At 50.3% G+C, this 17,371-nt stretch overlaps 1 protein-coding gene across 1 annotated transcript in view; it reads left to right on the top strand.

Annotated features, from left to right (window-relative positions):
• Window positions 1-1,171: 1,171 nt before the first annotated feature.
• The window catches only part of NOS1 (nitric oxide synthase 1), a 180,033-nt gene continuing 163,833 nt past the window's right edge, over window positions 1,172-17,371 (top strand). Inside the window, exon 1 of the mRNA XM_072722934.1 lies at window positions 1,172-1,514. The gene's annotated coding sequence lies outside the window, so the exon portion shown is untranslated. The remainder of the gene's footprint in view (window positions 1,515-17,371) is intronic.

Below are 17,371 nucleotides of genomic sequence, written 5' to 3'. Positions count from 1 at the left end.
TTTGTGTGTTCTTTTATTATCTGTTTATTGTTATTACTATTCTCTTTTATTTATTATCCACCACCAGGGCATAGACTGACTCTATTTTGCCCACCGTTATGTCTTCAGCAGTGACCTACACATAGTAGATGCTCAATAAACATTATTGAATAAAGAGATAGGTGCTGTGCAGTTTCTCATTTGTCCTCACACAGCCCAGGCGGGGAGGCAGGGCTCCTGAGCACCTTATGGAGACCCTGGAGAAGTGAAGTGACCTCTGAAGGCCAAGTGGCCTATGAAGACCAGAGCCAGGATCTGGACCCATGTCTATTATTACAGACACTGTGTGCTTTTAACTGCTGGGTCTTACAGCCTCTGGTGGTAAAGGGAGAAACCAGGGAGGGGAGGTCCCTGGGAAAGTCTACTGAGGCAGACTAGAGACCACCTCAGCACTCCCCGACCCTGCCCAGTGAGTCCCAGTCACAAAGCCCTTTCCACGTGGCGTCCTATTTGGTGCTCACCACAGCTGCACAAAGCCCAGAGAGGTAGAGTAACTTGCTCAAAGTCACACAGTCAGAAACATAGGTCTCTGACTCCACATCCGATGTTCTTTCCCCTAAACCCCAGCTACAGCTCACTTGAAGACCTAATATAAGCAGGGATGCACGTAGGTCAGGAGAGAAGGCCTATGTTTCAGCCCTGGACTTGGCTTTTCTGGGCAGCCTGGCTCCACACATCTGGTGCCGAATCCAAACTCCACACTCTGCTGTGTGACCTTGAGAACTGGCCTCCCCAATTATCTGAAAGAGGGTGCCCTAGTCTGCAGGTGGGGGCTAAAATCCCTGACTAGGTGTCTCTCTGGCTGTGTGACTTAGGGCAGAAGCTTGGCTTCTCTGAGCCTCGGTCTCTTCACCGACAAAGTGGAGTTCATAACCACCCACCTCTCCGAGCACCGCGCAGGCACCATGCGGGACCCAGCATGTAGTAAGTGTTCAATAAAAGAGGGTTTGGGGAATCCTCTGTGGCCACAATGGGTGGCCCTCCTGAGCATCCCGCTGGCCAGGCCTGGCCACTGCAGACCTAGTGCACGCACTCCCCGCTGCCCCTGGCCAGCCAGGCAGAAACCTGAGCCACCCTCCTCCTGGGCAGACGCTGTCACTGTCCCTGCTGTCTCTGAAATGAAAGAAAGGTCAGAGCCTAGGGAAGCGGGGCTGGGGCGTGCTATGGAGGCAGCAGGCAGGAGAGGACGGGAGGAGTGGCCCGCAGCTGCCTGACCGCCCTCGTCTCCCCAGGGGAGGCCCGAACCAGCCGGGCCTGGGTGCAGCCCCCCTGCCCTGCCCGGGGCCTGGCCTCCCTGCCGGGCAGAGCCGCCTCCCAGCCTGCCCCTGGGGAGGGGCCACCTGGTGTCAATTAAACCCCAGCCACTCGGCCGCACCACGCCAGGCGGCTGATTAGTGCCGCTGGCCTCTCCAGATGGGGAGCACCGCATGACAGGGGGCGGCTGCCACCACCCGGGTGAGGCCTCTGCGGAGCCGGTGAGTACCGGGCGGGGGGCCCTGCTCCCCCAGGGGGCCAGTGGGCAGGCGGGGCCAACCCTGCTTGGGCATCTCGGGAAGGGCCCCCCGGGTGCTCTGTTCTCCTGGGGCCTTCTGGGGCCTCCCAGCATCCCCGACCTCCTTCGCCTCCACCCAACCCGAAGGGAACCCAAGGGGACCTGATGCCAGCCCAGCGTCTGCCCCAGGGCCATGCGGCTGCAGGGGCAACCCCAGACCATGGCTAGGGGGAACCTGATGGCTGAATGAAGGGCCTGAGTGTGCCCAGCTGCCTCCTCATCATTGCCGGAGGAGCTGGTTCTTTGTGCTGCTTGTCTGGGCATCAAAGCCCATGTCCCTCCACCCCGCCTGCTCATGCCATGTAGTAGCCCCACTTGCTTGTCTGGTCGGAGACCCCTGCAGGAAGCAGGCATGGGGAGGCTGCTATACTGCAAGCCCGAGGTCGGGAGGAGGCCTCTGGCTTCACAGCACCACACGTCCTGGAGCCCGGCGGGGGGCCAAGTAGGGCCCTGGCCCAGGATCCACATAGTTCTGGGGACACCAGTCCAGCCCACAGGCCAGGCAATCCTATAGGGGCTGAGCCACCTCTTGATTCCCGGGGTGGCCGGGGAGAATCAACGCCAGTAGTGGCAAAGGAGGGAGCAACTGCCTGCCCGTGGCACAGACCAGAGGGTTAGAGAGGGACCGCTCTGGTACCTCCAGGAAATGAGGTGACACATGACTTGTCTCTGGTTCTGCACTGTGAACTCTGAGCCTCAGCTCCTGGCTGATAGGGGTTCTGTGATCCATGAAAGGGGTCCCTCGTGACAGGTGGTGTTATCTCCTGGTGGGACCACAGGGTGGTCCGTGGCCACCGTCTGCCTGGGGGCAGAAGCAAGGTGTGTTTGGATGGGATGACAGGCCAGGTGGGGAGGAGGTTGGAGGAGGGGTGGGTGCAGGGGCAATGATGGGTGCGTATCCACATGCTTGTGCCATCTGGGGTGCATCTGGAAGATGAACAGGATCACTCGTGTGGATCTCTGGAGCCTTTCGGACAGTGGCTCTGACATGTAGACTGGGGAGGAAGGATGGGTCACAGGAGAGCACTCTGTGCCCAGTGGGGCATGGCCACATGTCCCCATCTGTGTGTGCATGTGTGGTAATATCGATGCCAATGCCAAGCAAGCAAGGGCTCTTTGGAAGCATCCCCGGGTCACTGTGCTCTGCTCTTTCCAGCACAGTCCATGGTGGTGGTGGTGGGTGGTGGTGAGTGTTTCCCAAGGGAATAACCTACAAGCATACCGGCAAGACAGTGTCCTAGTTATGCGCCTTGCGGGGCTTCACTTGCTCTGTTTTCCAGATCCGGCTGGAAAACATTCTACCCGCCTGAGGCCAAGCTGGGCTGGTGGCTAGACTCAGGGGCTCAATTCCTAGAACCCACATCTGTGACGCTGGGGCAAGTGGGAAGATAGAATAACAGCTGAAGTCCAGTTATGATCCAGGGAAACACTGGATCTGGTTCATTTCCTCCATAAATATTCATCACCCGCCTGTGTGCTGGGATGTGGGCTCAGAACTGAGAACAGGGCAGCGAAACTAGAATTCATTCATTCACTCCAAAACATTTATTGAGAGACACCTATCCTCAGTGCTGAGCTCACATGGCAGAGCTCAAATTCGCTCCTTCCTTTGTGCCTGCATTCACCCCGCGATGCTCACTGAGCAAACACTGTGCACGAGCTCGGCAAGCTGCTGCAGATGCACCAGCGAATCTGGGAAATGAGAATCCACCTTCTCTTCCAACTTTTCCTTGTGTCTAAACACAACGAGCCTGGGTCTGGGAGAAAGCCAGATGCTTAAGAAGCAGAAGAACATTAGGGTTCCTTCTCTGGTCCCTTTGCAGCAAGGGATGAGGGCTCCATTTAGCCATGCAGCTGCCACCTGGAATGTCCCCAGTGTCCACCTGGGATGGGTGGCTTTTGCTAGAGCCCAGTGATCATGGCCGTGATACACCGTGTTGGGGCTCTGGAACAGGAAGAGATGAGCTTCACACACACCCATGGTTGAGCTCCCCTTGCCAAAGTAAAGTATGATACTTTGGACAGTTAATTTCTAAGCATGCCCAGAGCACTGCTTGGCTAATGAAAAAATACTAGAAGGTACCACTTATTATTTTTGAACAATGGCTCGTTCATTCAGTAATTGCTCATGTCCCCCAAATGCCAGGAGCCAGGCGCTGGCTTAGCACATCACGTGATCCATTTTGTTGAATTCTTGCCCAGGCTTCAGGTTGTAGCTCTGCTATTTTCCCATTTCATAGATACAGAAACCGAGGCTAGGAGGGAATAAATAATTGGCCCAGGGCCTTTCTGATTCCAAAACCTGTGCTTTCAACCTAGAGTCCTCGATTAGATGGGGACATAAGAGGACGTCAATACACAGCGTTTGGACAGGGCAGCATGAGGGAAGGTGTGCCCCAGGTCAAGAGGCATGGGAGTTGGAAGCAGATAGAAAATGCAAGACAGCAGAGGGGCTTCTTAGTCTTTGAAGCCACCGAGCACTTTCATCCAAACAAAACCTAATGGATATAGGCCAAACAGCTGTTCTGTGTGAGCACCCTAGGTGAACCTCTGAGGTATGCAGGCAGCTAGCAAAGTGCTTTGGTATGAAGTCAAAGCCAGCCAGGGTGAACATGGCAGGTGAGGATACCTGAAAGGTGATGGTAGAGGTGGCCTTGAAGGGCTGAAGAGAATATTAACAGGAATTCAGAAAAGCAGATGGTCATTCATGTCAATATTCATTCATTCAGCAAATGCTCACTAAGCTCCTACTCTGTGCCAGGCATTGGTCTAGGCCCCAGTGTTGCAGTGGGGACCACAGAAAACCAAGCTCCTCCCTTTGGCCAAGAGCTGATTCTCTGCATGGCCTGACCGAGGAGGCCCATGTGATTGGAGCAGAGACTTTGCACAGAAGGTAGGAGAAATGGCTTGTTCATTCAATAAATGCTTGTGACTCCCAAATGCCTTGACACTGGGGTCTCAATGATTATCAGGCTGTCCTGGCCTCTCCCGGCTCTGAAGCAGGGCCTAAAATGTGATATCCTGTGCACATATTTTCTGGAAGGAGAGCTTTCTAGAAAGAGTGAGTGAGGAAAGGAGGAGAGGGCAGAAGGGGCTGAGCAAGGCTGGGGTCTCAGCTAGAGATGCCGCAGCTGGATCCCGCGAGGAGCTCTGGAGCGTGATCCCACCTTGAGACAAGGGGAGCAGGCCTTTGGTGTATATCCCCATGCCCTCCAGTCACTGGTTCAGGCTGTCACCAGTTGGGGTGAGGGGTGTCATCATCTCCCCAGCAAGAGAGCTTTCCTATATAAGGCAATACTCCAGAATAAAAGTCAGCAGCTGGGGAATGGGTGCATTGGCCTGGTAAAGGGGACCCGGACAAGGCACCAGAGTCGTCCACCTCACTGCCCCCGGGTTGCTCCTGGCCCAGCGTGAGCAGAGGAGGACGTGGAAGGTGCGTTGCCCCAGTGGAGAAGCGCAGAAGCTGAGGGAACCCAGGAGGGGGCGCAGACCCGGTGTGGGCAGTCAGGGAGATGCAGCATTGAAGAATTTGAGGCCAGAGTTCAAATCCTAGGACTGCCACCTGCCAGCTCATGCCGTTGGGCCAATTGCTTCCGTGCTGGAGGCTGGGTTTGCTCAGTTCTGGGATGTAGAGACTACCTGGCAGGATTCGTGTGAGAATGGAGCAGCCCCGTTCTGGCAGTGGTAACCTACTGGGACCATGCAGGTGGCAGTACCGGTGAGCCTGTGAGCGTGTGTACGGAAGTCAGGTGAGACAGCAGAGAACCTGTGTTCCCTCGGAGCCTGGGCCCTTCCTGCAAACTCCGGGGGCACCTGGGAGGCCCTGGGACATGAGCCAGGAATGGCTACCAGGGGCAGGTCCCAAATATTACTGGCACTTTGGGTCCCTCGGGGGGAGGAGGCAAAGGTGGGATGTGCACAGATGGAGCAGAGTTGGCTCAGAGCTTGACTGAGTGCCAGAGAGAGCAGAGCACTGGGACTGACCAAAGGGCAGGCCCCTGTCCCCTCCCCAGGCCTACTCCAAAGCCCAGAGCCCTGGTCTGAGGACACCACGTCCTTCCCTAGGTCTCTTTCATTCATTCAACCATACTTCTTACACCCACTATGTCCCTGGCTCTGAGGATGCACTCGTGTATGAGGCAGAAAAGATCCCTATACTATGAAGCTCAAAGTTCACAGTGGAACGAAGGGGGTGTCACCAAATGCCAAGGATAGAGGACAAAAGGAGGGATGTTGCCAAGGATATGAAAGCATTGAGCAGTTTCTGGGGATCGTGGGGCAGAACCTGGTGGCGAGACGGTGAGGACATGGGCTCAGCACAGGGGACAGGCTTTGCTTTCAACCCAAGTTCAGCTGGGAAGGGGCAGAGGAGACATGGAACTCTGGCAGGGACTGTCTAATTTGAAGAACACGTGTGTGTGTGTGTGTGTGTGTGTGTGTGTGTGTGTGTGTGTGTGTAGGGCTGTGTATGGAGGATTCAGGTGGGGGTACAGTGGATACGTGGGTGTGAGGGTGCACATAAGGAGGTGTTGGGGGGACATGTGTGATGGTGTAGGGGTGTTATCTATGAGAGGGTCTGTATGTGAGGGATTGTGGGGAGCTATGTGCAAAAATGTGTGTGTGCATGTAAGTGTGTAAGCATATAAGTGTGTGCGCAGGGAGTGGGGGTATATGTGTGAGGCGGTATGTATTTAATGGTGTATATATGGGTGTGTGAGGGTATATATGAATTAGCTTGCATGTGTGTGAGAATGAGTGTGCGAGGGGGTGTGTGTATAAATCTATGTGTGAGTATGCATCTGTATCTGAACATGTGTGTGTACCTGTGTGTACCGTGTCAGTGCATTTTCATCAAAATCTGGATTCTTAGAGCTAGAAAGAGTCTTGAAGCTTGCTCAATACGACCTTCCCCTGGACCCCACTGCTCAAAGAACAACTCACCTCACATGTGCACTGCACCCTATAGCTTGCATGTTCCCATTCATTCTTCTTTGGGACCCTCACCACAGCCCTCTGAAGACAGCTTCATTCCATTCCACAGATGGGGAAACTGAGACCCGGGGACCCACAAGGGAATGGCAGTGCCTCTAAGTCATGGGAACTGGTCTTTGGCCAGATGTCAGCTCTGACTACTCATTTCCGTATCTCCTCTAACTCAAGTGCTTATGCACGTAACAAGATGCCTATGCAGAGCCCACGTGCATTCATTATATTATTTCTTTTCTCCGTTGATTCTATTACCTTCTTTTTTTATCTGATTTCTCCCCTGGGTTCCACTTTGCTTCCACTCCACCAAGAATAAATGAGACTGTAACTTTAACATCCCTCACCCCCCGCTCTGCCAAATGCATTTTAGAAATCACTTTTCAATTAAGAGGAAAATTCTGGTAAAAATGTTTAACCCAAAGTGGAGTTCATTATTCAAGAAAATACGGTTAGGGAAAAAAAATTGGTTTGCAATGCTCCCCATGATTCCCTGAGAACAATGCATTATAAAGGAGACATTTAATGCTTACGAAGAAAAACAAATGATCTCAAATGAAGACCAAATATTTTCACAGAGTCAAGCCCCAAAGCAGAGAAAACAAATTCAGTCTTAAGCAAGCTGGCAGTGCTGTTGGTCAGCGACTCCCACGGAGGAGGGGAATCTCTTTCTCTCTCTCCCTCTCTGTCTTCTCATTCCTCATTGGCTCCTGAGCATCTCTCCCACTCTGCCTTGCACTGCCCCTCTAATGGCAGCCCTTGGTCCTCCCACCAGCTCCTGGAAGTAGGCAAGGCTGGAATGGTTCCTTGTCCTCATTAACATATTGAGAGCCAGAGGCTCAGAGAGGTCATTTAACTTGTCCAAGGTCACACAGAGCTGGGCCTTACCCTCAAGACTGTGTGTTTTCCAGTCCAGAATGCTCCTTCTGATGGCATCACAGAGTCCCCGGGTTTCCTTCCCAGGTGTTTCTCCACTCTGGCTGACACCTTTATCTCCATTTTCCTTCTACTTTCTTGACCAGGATGTAAGAGATGGACACAGGAACACCAAAAGAGGGTATTTTTATACTATTAGACATCTCTTCCCTAAGCCCCAGGAGATAGAGTAATACTTGAGTAGTCATCAGGCACTGATCAGAGTTTAGGTGCTCGCATGAGCCACTGGCACACCCCAGCCTTACCTACCATGGCTAGGAACTAGCACCAACTAGTTGAAGGATATTAAATTGACCTGTTGGCTGGTGTGGAGCCAACACCAACATTACACCCATGTTGACCAGCAGGATACAGGGACCGGGGCTAAGCATTTGGAATATTAATTCAAAATGGGCAACAATTTTTGAGCAAGGGGTATGGCCTGCAAAACAGCATGGTGGCTCAGTATCTTTCAAACACAGAATATTCTCTCAGATACTTCCCTCCCAACATTACCATGAAATATTTGTATTACGATGTGGCTTCAGTGCTTATGGCAAAGCCGCAGGTATGAGTTCGTCACCCTAATATTGCAGTAAAACCAAAACGAATCCGCAAATTAAATGCAATCACAATGCAAAACAAATCCAATTTGAATTCAAAGCCTGTGTGCCATGGGCAGAGTGATGTTTTGCTCAGCATGTGAGTGTAGGACATGCTGCCCAGAGGTCTGTTTAGATTTCTCGGGCCTGGAGGTGGGCCCCACGATGACTCAATCTCCTGCCATTTCTTTGCTCCGTGCATTGCTCTGGATCCTCTGTCCATACAATGTGGCATTCTGGCCTCCAGCCTTCACCAGGCATGGAGAGAATCGTTCTTGTATCACATCTGCAGCCTTTTCTTATTATTGTGCTGTGATTAAAGCAGCAGTTACCGTCATAACAGAGCAGTCACTGGGCACGGAATTGCCCAGGTGGTAATTCTTAGTGATAAGATGGTTATCAATGAGTCCAGGAAAGGCTGGTGGTAATGTCCTACGGACCACAGCACAGTTATAACTCTTCTAACACAATCACAGTGGTATACAACCCCCCAAGGGACCCCTATTTCAGGAACTCAAGTGCAGGTGCATGGAGCAGTCATGGGCAGTGTGCACCAAAGTTGGGGAACCTAATTAGGAGGCTATGGTGGCATGAAGATGTCATGCCGGGAGGGCTCCAAAGGCTAGAATGGGAAGGAAGATTTGAATCGTGTGCCAACAGAAGGTAGGCAGGATGTGAGTCTTCCTGGTCCAGATGCCCAGGGAACTGGCATGGGTCCCTAAGCTTCCCAGAGCCCTAGTGAACCATGAGGCATGAAGAAGGAATAAACAAGCAGCTGGGCAAGGAAAAAACAGCTGGGTTGTTCCCAAGAACACTAGGATCCTGGGCTTGGCTGCACTTGATTTGTCTCATCTTCAATTTCTTTATCAGTTACACGAGAGCAAGACTTTCCTTTATACTGGAAAGTGTAGGTGACTACTTAAGGGCACAGGCTGGGGAGTCCAGCCAGCCAAAGTCTGAATTCTACTCTACGCCTTACCAGCTATGGGGCCTTAGGCTAGTCCTTAAACACGTCTGGGGATGTGTATCCTAGGCTGTAAAAGGGAAATTGCATTTTTGTCTTCCTATAATTATTGTCACGGTTGAACCCAATATTGTTTGCAAAGGGCTTAGGGCAGTGTCCAGAACCTGTGAGTTCAGTAAATTAGAGTTATTGATGTCTTTACATGCTTGTACCGTTGGGCCATCAGCTGTAATCCTTCATGCACCTGCTATCTGCCTCTCCATCAGCCTGGATCCTAGCTTCCCTCAATATATGGGTCCTGCTCTCTGCTTCCAAGACTTTATTAAATGCCTTACCTGGCATTTCTCCTCTTGGTTTGAAAAGAGGTTCTCAACCTATTTCATGCCATACACTCCTTGGAAGTTTGGTAAAGCCCATGGACTCCTTCTCTGAAGAATGTTTTTCAGTGCAAAAACAAAATAAAAACAAAAATGCTCAGGATTGCGAAGAACAAATTATATTTAACTATAGTTATGAAAAATGTACTTTAAAGAAACAAATGTCATACGATGAAAGTGTGCTTCTCCATCGATGCATTAAAGGGAAGCTGTGAGTGCAACAAATACTCTCATTTTGAAGTAGTGATGAGCATAAATATCTCGAGATATCTGCAACAATTATAAGGCCATATGAAAATACCTATGATTTTCATTGGTGAGAGAGTCACAGGTTTGGTAGTACCACTGTGCCTTTTTGTCCGTGTTCGTAATGAAAGCAAGTATTGAGTTTCAGTGAGGGGTTAGGAAAATAGAGATGTAATTATTTTTCCTATCCAAGTTCATGGCCTCTCTGAATTGTACCCATAGACCCTTTGCTCCAAATCCAGTGGTGTTAACTGCCTGTGCCATGCATTTGGCTTTTGGCCACTGACTCTATTAAGCGACAATTTATGTCTCTTTGAATGTTCAAAATCTTTTCTCTAAGCACACACACACGGTTAAAAAAAATACTCAAGTAAAAGAGTAAGCCTTACCTTGGGGAGCAGTTGCCCACCCCACCTCTTTCCACTCTGCCTGCTTCCCAGGAGCTACTGTTCTTATGTTTCCTAGCTATCCCTTCTGTGCTTATCTGCAAATCTCTGATATTTATTGATTGACAGACCTTAGACCTTATCTATCAACATTTCCCACCCTGTCCTCTTAATAGAGGTCTATCACTATTTTTAGGTCCACACCGGTTACCTTGGCAACTTTAAGAAATGCCTTCACTCTATTCCTTCTTATTCCATCAACTACAGGCGGTGGATTTTGACTCCACACTATTTCAGATGAGAGTTTGGTAGTCTACCTTCCTTTCCTCTCCCCCTTTTCCCAACATTGATAACCCACTCTTTTTAACATTAGGACCTGTCTACCTAATGTCATTTCAAGCTTCTGCAAAGCAAGGATCTGGCTTGCTTTCTCCTGTATCCCAGCACAGTGCTTGGGATGCATAAGTCTGTGCACTGCCCCTTGGCAGTTGTATGCACCCCAAAACCTGGCCACCTGTGTGGACGATGAGCCCCCAGCCACCACCATGACCAGGGGACAGAGCAGGACTGATGCAATGCAAGTTTCTCCCTCCCAACCGGCCAAAAAACATCACTTCCCATAATTATGCACTACAGGAATCCTCTCCTGGTCTTGGGTCTGAAGTTCCCACTAGAGCTTCAAGGAAGCTTCTTCGGGGAGACTATTAATGACTGTCTGAATCATTAGCTTCCCTCCTGCCAGTGTCACTAGATTTTTCAGCCAGGCATAAAATGGCTCTGGGAGAGGAGACAGCAAGACCAAATTTCAGAAGGAAGGAGTCTTTTCAGATCTTTTGTAAATTTGATGACTTGCCTCCCACGTAGTGTTCCTGTTCAAAAAGGGAATCTATTTCCTGTGATAGAGACCTTTCTTGACCCTGCTCTCTTCACTCAGGCTTCTCTAACATCCACCCAAAGGCTTCCCAGTGTCTCAGGACCAAGTCCAAACTCAAACTCAACCCGAGGGCCTGGACTCTAGACAACTCTCTCATTTCTTCCATGTTTACTTCCCATGATTTGACCCTACAGAGCACCTCACAGTTCCCCAACCTGGCACACTTTCTCTTGCTCCTGTCTGTGCACAAGCTTTTCCTTCTGCCTGGAAGGCCCTTCTCCCCATACAGTGTCCTCTCCTGGACCTCCCTGCCTCAGCTCAGACATTACCTCTGCCAGAAAGTCTTGCAGATTTGTGGAAGACACAGCCTCCATATGCATCCCTATCATAACCCATAGCCATCGAATCAAGATAACCTATTTGTGTCTCCTCCTCTAGAATGTCAATTCCTTGAAAGTGGAATCCGTATGTCATTTAGTGTTAGATCACAACAGTGCCTAGTATGGTGCCTGGAAGGTAGAAAGTGTTTGGTACATATGTTCACCATGGGCTATGGGTGGATAGATGATCTAATAGATAGATGGATAGATAGTTGGAGGAATGGAGGAATAGATGGACAAGGGGATGACTGGGTGGATATTCAGACAGATGGATGGATGGATGGATGGATGGATGGATGGATGGATGGATGGATATGCAGGTGAGTGAAAAGGTTAGGAGTTGGAAGGACAGATAGTAGATGACCTTTTGGTCCCTGCTAAGGATTCATATAATAAGAAATGCCACAGGGAACAAACTTCATATTTCTGTCATCCTAAAACTCTGTCATTGATGGAGACATCAAAACATATGCCCTATTGTGTGACCCTATTTCATGTAGCTCTGAGTTTAAGTTCATGTTTCAACTTCTCCCAGCCCTGCAGTAATGCATGAGGGATCTTTCATTCAAAAATGTCTCTCAACCTTCCTGGAACCTATATTTTTATGGGGTGCCTTTGGAGCTCTAAATTTTAGATGTCTATTATCAATGGTGTACACAGGACTTTCTTTGAATTTATTATTCAGCAACAAACATCTCCTAGGGATATATTATGCTCCAGCAACTATTGTAAGTGCCAGGATATGGAGGGGACCATCACTGCCTCCCTGGAGCTTCCAGTGTGGGAGACGTGGCAGACGTAAATACGCACTTAGCTAATGATGACACTGACATTGGCAGTCAATGTTCCTGCCACTGGCTGAGGTCTTACTAGAAGGAGAAGAGAACACAGATGGAGAAAGAAAGAAGTGAGAGTGTCCCTGGTGGGAGAAAGCACAAGAAAAATATAATATCCTCTCATGTGAGGGAGGTGCTATGAACTTCACTGTGTAAATGTAGAAAGTGAGGTGCAGAGGGGTTAGTGGAATAATTCAAGGGCAGGGAGCTGCTAAGTGGCAGAGCCAGAACTCTCCCTGCTTCCAGGACCCAGGCTTCAAACAACTGCATGGCCCCTGCCACAGCATGCAGCAGAGCCCGAGGGGGGGGCGGTGGGGGGGACCAAGAGCGGTCTAAGCCAGGTACTGAACTCCTCCTAGACGAGTGGCAGAGACTTCACTCAGGGTGGTGGGTTCTCTGTGGACTTGAGGGGCGTCATTCACAGAGTTGAAGAGGGGTTGTCCCATGATCCCTGATACCCCAGTGCCTGGTGAGCTCCATGGTGTGAAGCTTGAGCTAAGCCTCTGACCAAGGGCAGGGCATGCACACCCCGGTTAGGATACCTCACTCCATTTCCCCAGACACAGCATGGTGTCAAGGATGTGGGGCCCAGCTTGGGGTCAGATTGGCCTGAGCTGGAATCCCCAGCCTGTGCCAGCCATGGGACAGGTGAGTGACTGAGCCCAGTGTCTGTCTTCCAGTCTGAGCTCTCAGAGCCTCTGTTTCCTCATCTGGAAAATGGAAATGATGGTGTCTACTTTGCCCAACTGTCTGTATGGGGATGATGTATGTCAGCCTGGCACATAGTAGGGCTCAGTAAACAGTGGGTCCCTTCTCCTGACTCTTGGGCACAAGCAACCTCCTCAGATCATTCTCAGAGATGTTCCCTTTGTAGACATAGAACCCCTTTGAGTATCTGATAACAGCCAGAAATTTTTTCTAAAATAAAAAAAAATGTATATACACCTTGAATTGGGTAGGTATGCCATCTTAGGAGGTTGGCACACCACTGCGGGTGCAAAGTCAGACCTCCTGGTCTTAGCACTAAGGTGTAAGTCATATAGTTACTCACGTTAGCATTTTGGGTATTTTGGATTTTGGAAACCCAACGGACCACGGATGACCCAGTTTGAAAGTCTCCCTAGAGATAAGCAAGGAAATGCTCTGAAGCATCTGTGAATTGATAAAAATCACCACCACCACCATCAATGCTTGAACATTTTCCCACAGTCTAAGTGTGACACAAAGACTCTTAGACTCATTAGCATTTTCTGAACAGAGTCATCTCAGTTCATCCCCATTTTATGGATGAAGACATGGAAGCTCAGAGAGGTGAAGTTACTCGTCCAGGATCATTCAAGAAGTGGCAGAGCCAGGATTCGAACGTGGATGCCTTTAATTCTAATTGTCGTGTTTCTAGTGTAACGATTAGTGTGACTTAGGGCCAGTGGTTGCTCACACCCCAAAGATCAACATGGTAAGTCGGTGTCCCTGTTGGACCAGAGCTCACAGGGCGAGAGCAGAAGCAGAGGTGGATGCAGCGAGAACCCCCCCTCCTCTGGTAAGACCTCAGAGGTGGCCATAGTGACCTTCACCCAAGTGTGCTCTACCCCCTGCCCTGGGACCCGCTGTGTGGGCTGCCCACTGACCCGAAGCTCCCTAAGCCCATTTCTTCCAAAGCCCTCCGAGGTTCCCAGGCTGGTGATACAAGGGCTGCTCTTCTGACAGCTGCAGAGAACAGCGGAGGACAGTTTAATGACAGCACATGGGCATCCTTTCATCAAATGGCCAGTCTCATTCCTCGAATTCTGGAACTGTCTAATAATAGGAGAAAGCACTGGGCCGTGCAGTCATCGGAAATCAGTTGCCCAGTTGTCTCCTGGAAGGGATGCAGTAGTGGGTTTTTCTCCACCATGACACTGAGAGGCAGAGAAGCACCAGGCTGACAGCCAGAGGGGGGTGTCCTCCCACACACAAGGCAGAGAGACCCAGTGAAGGGACGGCTTCAGTCCCTGGGTGGGCTTGGCCGCCGTCCACAGGGGGTGCGCCTGAACCACCAGCTTATGCCAATTAGAGCCCTTGCATGGGGGCTTTGTCTCCCTCTGTCACCTGCACCCCAGAAATGTGGGCGATGCATCACCACAGAAAAGAGGACAGAGGCAGCCCGGAAATAAACCAAGCCCATCCCTCGCTCAGGCCCGGAAGTGTTGGGGGAGGCCAAGCACATTATTGACATCTCTGGGTACCACGGCCCCACTTGCGAAATGTGAGGGGCAGTGCCTACTTTGCGGTTGGCCTGTGGGACATTAACCATCTTGAATAAGAGATGTGTAAGTTTGCTAGGGCTGCCATAACAAGCTCCTATGGATGGCTAGGCGTAAGTGATAGAAATTTCTGGAGGCTGGAAGTCCAAGGGAAAGATGCCAGCAGGAATGGGTCCTTCCAAGGGCTGTGGGAAAGAATCTGCTGCCTGCCTCCCTCCTGGCTCTGCTGGCCGCAGGTGTTCCTTGACTTAACAGTGGCGTCGTCCCTAACTTGACTGCATATCATCTTCCTCTCTGTGTGTCTGGCTCCTGCTGTGTGCTCTCTCTGTAAGGACACCAGTCCTATCTAATTGTCCCCCCACACCTAGGGGTTAAGATAGGACCTCATCTTAACTAGTCACACCTGCAGTGATTTTTATTTCCAAATAAAGTCACCTTCTGAGTTACTAGAGTAAGGACTCTACGTGAATTCTATATGTGAATTAATTAGAAGTTGGGGGGGGGGGTTGGTCACAATTCAGCCACAAGACAGGATGCCACGGCAACTTAGGAAGAACACTTGAGGACTGGTCATCCCTTCTGTAAGCAGTCAACCGACAGATAAATGGATGAGGAGAAAGAGGATGATGGGGAGAGAGGGGAGAGAGAATGTGGTCACGAATGAATGTGCAGAGCCTGAGTGTAAAGGACACAGGCTTGTCTCCAGAACTGGGTTATAGTTTTCTGCCTCCCTCCTTCCCCCCTCCTCCCTCACCCCTCCCTCCTACTCTCATAAAGCGAGTGAGGTGCTTGTGCATTTTGAGGATGATTCCTTTATATGAAAGAAGACACCACTACAGACAAGGGAATGAGTGGCCAAAGACGGTGGACAAAGGGAAGCTCTGGGGGTTTAAAAACAGAAATGGCATTCAATTCTTTTGCCTTTTTATTTTTTTTAAGATTTATTTATTTATTCATGAGAGACACAGACTGAGAGAGAGAGGCAGGGGGAGAAGCAGGCTCCGCAGGGAGCCCAATATGGGACTTGATCCTGGATCCTGGGATCACGACCTGAGCCAAAGACAGGTGCCCAACCACTGAACCACCCAGGCATCTTGCTTTTGCCTTTTTAAATGAGAGGATTCTGAAACTGTCCCCCTACTTTCAGGTGTGTACGTGCATGCACACACACACACACACACACACACTTACTTCAGGACCCTAGAGCTACAGGTCTTAAACTTCAGCATAAATCTGATCCACCTGCAGACCTGGTAAAACAAGGAGAAGGAGACTTCCAGGCCCCATTTCTGGAGATTCTGACCAGGACGGACTATATGATTCATGAGGCCCCTCGTTCAAAAGTTAATAGAATTTCAAGACAGCAACAGCAAAGCACAGCAGAAGCGCGGGGCCCTTCTAAGTGTGAAGCGCTATGTAGCTACACAGGTTACTTGCCCATGACTCTGACTCAGAAAGTCTGGGTGGGGCCCTGGAATCTGCCTTTTACTGAGTCCTTGTGATTATGGTACAAGTAGCTACAGACCATCCTTGGAGACACCTGGCCCAGAGAGGGGCAGCTGCAGGAGCTTTCTGGACATGCAGGTTTGGGCTGCATGACCATCCTACTCCTCACCAATCTCTTTAAGATGGTTCTATACATGTTACCTGGCAGGAAAGGTGTAAGAGTAACCTTCAGAGTGTTGAAAGGCTGCCTTGTGGAAGATCCCTCCTTCCACGCTCCCTCGAGGCAGGTGGAGAAGGGGTAACCCCTGGGACTTGGCCCCTGTCTCTCCCACTGCTGGAGAGGACTTTGGTAGAGTCTAAAGGACAATCTTTGGGTCCTCAGCTCTCAGCTACTCACGACTCACAAGCCCCAACACAATCTGTGGGTGAATTTGACCAAGGCTCACCCCAAAGAGATGTCAGGAAGATGGAACTTGACTGAACAATGTACCTTTCCGTCAAGTCAACAGCCAGGATCCCCCGCAAAGTCAGGGCAAGCAGTGTTCCAGGCGGCATCCTCAGCACCATGTTCAAGGGACCCCACACCAGAGAGCTCCAAGGAGAGAACACCCTGAGATTTCAAGAGAAGCCATGCCCAAGAGAGGGTCTGACCTTTCCAGTCCTCTCGCTGAGCCTGTGATTGGGGTCAGATCTATCCCAATGCCTGGCGTGTTGAGGGGATGCATAATTAGTTAATATGGAACATAAAAGAATAAAGAAAAAGTAAAGACTGACAAGGAGTGTTTACGTAGGATCTTCCAGGGCTAAAAGTAGACAGCATGTCCCCACCCAGTGCCGAAAGATGAGGGGCTTTTCTCAAGTCTGTGAGGACCTTTGAGCAATGGTCAACCAGCTAATCTCTCCACATCCCAACTGCCAACCCTCCAGGTGGGCACACCTTTGACACTCCCCAAGTAGGAAGAGATGTTGGGCACCCCCTGCCCCAGCCCAAGCCCTGATCCCAGCACCACTGGGATGGGTTTCTCATCACATGACTAGACCCACAGGGATTGATTTGGCTCTGCCTGACCTGGTTATGGACCCAGAGAACTTCTAGGTGAAAAATCACGTCATTCCAGAGGCCAAGGATCCACAACTTGGGAGCTGGGAGTCCAGTCAGCGATTTTAGATGCTGTAGAAAAAGATTATTCTAATTCTGTAGAATTAGACAATGTAATCAGTCCTGAGGGTTCAGGAGGAGAAAAGGAAGGTTGCTGTGACCTGGACCCATCCTGGGGAGCCTCCTGCAGAAGGCAGCGGTCGATTTAGGCACCTCCAGCCACAGCTCACTGCAGCGGCCCATCAATAGGATTAGTATCCAGTTGGATGCTTTTAATTCTCCTTCTTATCTTTATCTCTTGCTAAGGGTTGAACAGTGTCCTCACCCCCCAAAAAAAGATATATCCAAGTCCTAGCCCCCCATACCTGTGAAAGGGATCTTTTTTTTTTAAGATTTTATTTATGAGAGAGACACAGACTCCATTCAGGG

This window comes from Vulpes vulpes, chromosome 10 (assembly GCF_048418805.1).
Source record: "Vulpes vulpes isolate BD-2025 chromosome 10, VulVul3, whole genome shotgun sequence".
Classification (NCBI taxonomy): Eukaryota; Metazoa; Chordata; class Mammalia; order Carnivora; family Canidae; genus Vulpes; species Vulpes vulpes.
This window is presented reverse-complemented; position numbering and strand designations above follow the sequence as displayed.